Consider the following 6,652-nt stretch of genomic DNA (forward strand, 5'->3'; position numbering starts at 1 on the left):
CCATTTTCAGGGGCGGATTTACCCTGGTTAAAGCGGACACCGCTTCGTCGAATTTTTTTATTAAAGATATATATAGCAATAATCTGCTAAAGAACAAACGTGTACAAGTAAAATAAAATGACACAACTTACTCAAAGCAAGCTAATTGGTTCACTGGTTAATTACCTTAAACCTAAGGTAGGGGTCGGGAGTTCGAAGCTCAGCAGCTTCGTTCCTTTTCTTTAAATTTTAGAGCAACACGTTTGCTTTAAATTTTTGAGCAACAAGTTTCTCTTTTTCCAGAAGCACCGTACTTTTTATATTAATTAGAGTCAGATGCATTGTAGGATACAATTACTCAATGAGAGCTTTTTCGGCGGTTGCTACTGCTACAGTTGAGAGAGCTTTTTCGACAATGAAGTTGATTAATACCGATTTGCGGAGTCGAATGGATGATGAGTTTTTGAGTATTTGTTTGGTGCCTTATATAAAAAAGGATGTATTTAGTCTTATTGCTAATTCGGTTATTATGAATACCTTCCAAAATATGAAAACTCGGCGAGAAGAGTTGTAGTAAGGTAATTATTTTTTAAATATGATGTCGTTACTATATTTGTTTCTTTATCTACTTTAAATGTCGACACCACTAATGAAAAATCCTGCGTATGTCCCTGCCCATTTGTGTGATTACCCTGAGTTTGTTGTCGTTGTTATACATTGATGCACAATATGTACCATGTTACAATGACGAAAACCTACTTACCGTAGATATTTTTACTAAAGTGCATTTTTTTAATTAAAGCCAACCACCTAGGGTTTCACCTCCTTTGGTGTTTGGGGGGGGGGGCGGGGGGGGGGGGGGGTTATGGTTAAATCCCTACTTTGATTATCATATAACAATAAGGAGGGGGACATAAAACCTTACCTCTTGGATGCCTTTTCTACTGTAAAAGAGGAAGAGTCTATAGGCAAAAATACAGTTGTTAGACCTTTTTCTCTCAATATGCGCAGAGTTAACTTACCAAAAAAAATCGATTTTTCATATCTAATTCTAAATGATGGAACTTGCCACATATCCATGAAGAAAGGACCCTTGGCAGCTTGCTGGAAATTAGTGTGAATGGTGCCTTCAGTGGATGTAATAGTCATTTTGGCAAACCAATCTGCCACCTGATTTGCTTCACGAAAGCAATGGTTGACAGATGCATTAGCCTTTTCTAGCATATTAATGAGGTCTTCAATCTCCTTTCTTAGAATGTTGTTGTCCAAATTTTCCTTTCTTAGAATGTTGTTGTCCAAATTTTTGTTTCACAGCATGTCATGAATCACCATAGAGTCGATTTCGACCATGAAGTTGGTAATTCCTTTGTTTATACACCATTCACATCCAAATTTAATGGCCTTTAGTTTTGCCCTATTGCTACTACTACAGTCAATGGGTATCGAGAAGGCCATGACAAAACCTCATTCCTCAGTTCTCAGAACTCCTCCTGTTTTCCCATTCTGCCGGTTAAAGCTCCTGTCGGTGTTCAATTTTAATTTCCCTTGACGAGGCATCTCCCATAGCACACTTCTCCATATTGGTATAGGTTTCAGTCGCTCGGTCATCTCACAGTTTCTATACCAATTATTTTGAGTTGTAAGAGAGGGATATTTCCTATTAATTGCAGAGTTGGTGTTCCAGATAATCTGCGACTTCATCTTGTATTGCACAAATTTCTTTCTAGTTAAGGCCTTCTTAGACCTCACTCCCCTTATATTCCATATGATTGTACTAATCATGGAATATGTAAGGGAGTAAATCAACTTTGACTCCCTTCCCTCGAGGAAGGATGCATTTTTTCTTTGTTTTTTCCCGTTTTCATGTTTCTGCCTCTGCCTCTTTTAACCGGAGATTTTCCCTGTTTGTTGGATATCTCCTTTAAGTGAGATTCAGAAGGGTCGTCAGGTTGTTTGTTAAAAGGTTCTGCACTGTTGACTGACACTAACATTCTCGGTCCCTTCCTCGATAGTCCTGCTATTGCCTTTTATTCTCTGGTCATCAAGGTTGTAGCCGCTAAGATCCACCACTGCTTGAATTCCAAAATGATTTTAAACGACTCTGATCGGGTGTTAGAGACCTTTTGATTGATGTTCTTCTTTTGATCTCTCATGTTAACACTCACTGGGTCTTGACTAGAAACCATAGTGTTGGTTCCCACCTTTTCTTCTTCTAGGTGTTTGTCTCCCTCTCTTTTGTTGTAGTTGCTATCCCCTGCTTCTTTAGGATTGTTCTCATCGACCTTCTCAATGGTATCAGAACAAACCTTAGAAGTCGTCTTCTTATTGTTCTCAATATCCTCCTTTTTGTTGTTCCCAAAATCCCCCCTGATTCCTTAAGACTATCTTCAATTACAGTATCTAAAGCATTTGGTTTATTTCTTGTAACTGCCTTGGACATGTTCTTCTTGTTCTTTTTCAATGATGGCTTGAACACCACCGAGCTTTTCTTTTTTGGCATCGTTTTCACCTTTTTCTTTCTGACTTCTTTCTTAGCATTGTCAGGGACAAGGTTCACTTTTTCCTCCTGATCATCAATGTTGTTTGGAGCCTGTGTCTTCCTATTTTCATGTGCACCATCATTCATCACCTCATCCTTCTGTTCATTATCTTCTCTGTTCACAGTTTGCTTTCCTTCTGTACTTTTGTCCTGTTTCTTTTTCATGTTTCTTTTCGTGTTTGGGACTTGCCAATTCTCCTTTTCATTAACTTCATTTTTTTGTATCCACCTTATTGTTTATCTCCTCAGTTTGTTTCCCTTTACTTGATTCCCCTGTTTTATTCTTTTTCTCCTTGCTTTCCTCTTGCTTCATTTTTTCGACTACCCAGCAATTAATAATGGAATGTCCTAATTTTATGTAGTGCTTACATTATTTAGGGATATTTTCCCATTCAATCTCTTGAAAATATCCATTTAGTGGTATGCTCTCATCTTCAGCCCCCACATAGACGGAAGTATGTAGTGGTTTAAGTAGATCAACTTATACTCGAACATCGGCCATACTTGGTCTAGTTTTGGTTCTTGTAGCAATATCCAATTCCAAAGGTGTTCCTGCTGGTCCAAAGACTTGTTTGGCATAATGCCAAGTGTGCATGTGGAATGGAAGTTCCGGAAACAATGCCCAAACTGTAGCAATCGGCAAATCTTCATCTAGTTTAAAATCCGGAGTCCATTTATGTATCCACATTTGAGAGCCTCTGATTTCCACCACTCTCTTGAACCTTATAAAATCGAAATCTTCATCATTTGTAAAATCCAAGAATACATTGTAGTTGTCATAGACCCCTATCTTGACTGTTCCTTTAAGAGCAATTTTCTCTAAGAATTGAGCCCTAATTGTATCAATTTGGGGCCTAGTTTTCAGAAATCTTCCAACCAAAGTTCGTTTGCACGTTTCCGCCATCACACCATAGTAGTCTTTTGCTTTGAAAATTACAGCCGACATCCCATTGTGAGTGGTTCGCCTTGCAATTACGGCTTCTTGTTCTTGTCGACTTAGGGTCGGAGCTGAGTTTTGTGTTGTCGCCACAGTAGCGGCATATAGCTTTTTTGCTTGTACAGTTCCTTGGGTGTGTTTCGCTTCATTAGGAGGATCGTGTTGATGATCCAGATGCGCCGGATGGCCACGACCTGAGGGCTCCATGGGGTGGAGCGTACTGTTGAGATGTTTTGTGAGAATATATCCGTTGGGAGTGTTTAGTTTAGAGAGAGTCCCAATGCATCAGTTGAGGAGTTCAATGTTAGGTTTGCTGTTCACCCGAAACTTCGATGACTAATGTGCATTGGTTAACCATTTTAAGTGACAAAGGTGAGAATCCGAGAACGTCGCAACGGGCACCTAAAGAGCTTAACCCGTTAGTTGATCGAATCTCAACTAAGCCACTCAACTCAAGTCATTATTATGCAAAATCAAGACATACAAATCATTGTCACGCCCTTTTTTTCTACCACAATAGCCCCTTTAAAATTAATAATAAAGTGATTTAAAAGTTTAAAAGGGTTTTCAATCATGAAAATGACAAAATACTCGTTTAAAAGAGATTTTCTCAGTCGCCACTTGGCATCTAATCTCGATATGCCAAGTCACCAGTTAAAACCAATTTTCCCTTAAAAACACATTTGACTCTAAACTAACTGCACTAGAAATTTTATGTAAGGTGGTTCATTTGACTCGGGGAGAAGGTGTTAGGCACTCCCCAAGTCCCGTGAAACTCACGGTTGCATACATGATCTAATTGGATTTTAAAAACATCCAAATTGAGGTAAAAATGAAAAAGAAAAATAAACACAAAAGTGACTTGAGGTCGTCCCCGCCTAATATAAGAAAAATAAGAGAAAAGAATAGAAAGTACTAAAAGAAAATATACTAAGGGTTCTGATCTATCCTACACTATGCTTCCATTACAATGTAGCCTCGGCCTCCATTTACATTCACTTCGGGGCATACCCCGGATAAAAGAGTATAAAAATATATAAAAAATTTAAGAGGCATTCCCCGATAAATTAATTAACTAAGGGGGCGACCTCTCACATAAAAGAAAGCAAGCTTAAATGTTCTAATGTATGCCTCCCGCTCCCGAGTGAGATCCTAAAATTTGCCTATTTGTTTAATCCTTGCGGTCCTACGGTAATTGTTTAATTTGAACCAACCCCCAAAGATGTGCTTGAAACAATGAAAAGGCTCTAACGGTTCCAAGCATGGCCAAAAGCAACTTTCAATTTATTATTATTTCCATGGACTTACTGTATAACTAATTCGGAAAAAGGATCAAATATATTCCTCTACTAAAAAGGTTTAAAAATAATATTTAGTCATCTTAGCTCCTACTGTTATACTATCGTTCAAATATACCCCTCAATTGGACGAACTGCCACGTGCCCTCACATGATTAAAATGACTCATCCCTTTTTTTTACCCGCTTCGTTTAGCCTCTACCCATAATCCGACCCAAAAAAACGTAGAACGATTGACAGCCTCATTTCACCTTATATATCTTCCTTAGCAAATCCATTTTTTATGACTTGATTCCACAAGGGGATTCACGATATGAAAGAATCATGCTTTGTGCTTCTAGATAGGTGGGAGTGAATGCCTGTTTGGATCAGTAAATTAGGGATAGGGGTTACTCTGAAGCACAAGTATTGCTCTCCCACACTCACAATTAACACAAAGAAAAATCATTACAAATGCAGAACTGCAAAACATTGTACCAGCAACTAACCAATCTTTCTTCTTTACATCAGCAAATCCTAATTAAAATCATAAAGCCAGCAGGTAAAACAATTTTAAGAGCTAGTGAATTTAGCAACAGCCCCAGTACCCTCAGAAACAGTATGCTTAGTCGGTTCACCAGGAAGCACAAGTCTCCCAGCAGTCCTAATTCCCGTGAAGTAATTGTAGGCTTTTTATTGTACCTAACAAATCTAGAAGATTCCTGAGCAAGCTTCTCAAAAATATTGTTATGAAACTGTTCATGAATAGCCATGGCTTTACTTGAAATACCGATATCGAGATGAACCTGCTTCAAAACCTTGAAGATGTAGATCTTATAAGTCTCAACTGACTTTTTTGCCCTCTTCTTCTTCTTCTTGTCTCCGGTGGCGGCGACGCTGTTCTTGGGAATTTTCTTTCCGGCCTTTGATGATTTCTCGGCAGCTGGCTTTTTCAGAATTTCTCAACGAGTTTTTTCTCTGCCTTTGGTGCCATTTTTAGGGAGAGATTTAACGAATCAAAGAGGAAATTAGCAGAGTTTGTAGGAAATCAGGGATTTTGAGTTTGAATTGAAGTATTTGCGCAGATCTATCGTTTATGGGCTTTTTGTCAGAGGGAATGACTTTGGGTCGGGTTATGGGTAGAGGCTAAACCAAGCGGGTAAAAAAAGGAGTCCGGAATCAAAATGTGGTTCTTTTGGACTCAAAGTACACAAATAGGTGGTAAAAAAAAATTACATTTTTATATATAGCGCCATAATACCTGGCGCTATACAGTAACAGTAACGACACCGTTAATGTATAGCGCCAGGTATTGTGGCGCTATACTGTAAAAGCTGACACGGCACAGGTATAGCGCCACAATACCTGGCGCTATACATACGTTTTTTAAATTCCTTCCGTCTTCTTCATCGTTTCTTCCTCCATTTTTTTAACCTCTCCTCTCTTCTTGGTCTCCCACCCCATACCCGCTTCTGCCCTCCTTTTAAAAAAAAATTGGGTCCCCTCGACACATAAAACTTGAAAAACGTAGGTCCCACATTCGAGTAGAGTTTCGTGTTATTGTTGATTCATACTTCCGGAGTCAAAATTTCAATCTTTTTCCTTTCCGAAAATTCTAAATCGAGGTATTTCGATTTATTTTAAGTTGAAACATTTATAATAACGCATATTATTTGATTTGTATGTGCTCTATTTCGGTTTGTGTTTTTTTTTCGAAACTAGCATGTTAAATTTATCCGTATTTAGTATTAGTGTTTTCTAAAAAAAATATAATAAAATAAATTTGTCTGTTAATATCCTGATTTATATCTATGTGTTTTCATGCCGTTTTGTGTTTTATTTGCAATTAAATTTATTTGTTGTTTATGTTTAGTTAAGATTATTTTTTAGCCTAGTAAAATCTAGACCTTTTTAGCGTAG

General features: G+C 38.0%; 1 pseudogene; it reads right to left on the reverse strand.

Moving 5' to 3' along the window:
* Nucleotides 1-5,148: 5,148 nt before the first annotated feature.
* LOC107802315 (histone H2B.11-like) lies at nucleotides 5,149-5,854 on the reverse strand (annotated as a pseudogene).
* Nucleotides 5,855-6,652: the final 798 nt, after the last annotated feature.

The sequence above is a fragment of the Nicotiana tabacum genome, chromosome 5, assembly GCF_000715075.1.
Source record: "Nicotiana tabacum cultivar K326 chromosome 5, ASM71507v2, whole genome shotgun sequence".
In the NCBI taxonomy this organism is placed as follows: domain Eukaryota; kingdom Viridiplantae; phylum Streptophyta; class Magnoliopsida; order Solanales; family Solanaceae; genus Nicotiana; species Nicotiana tabacum.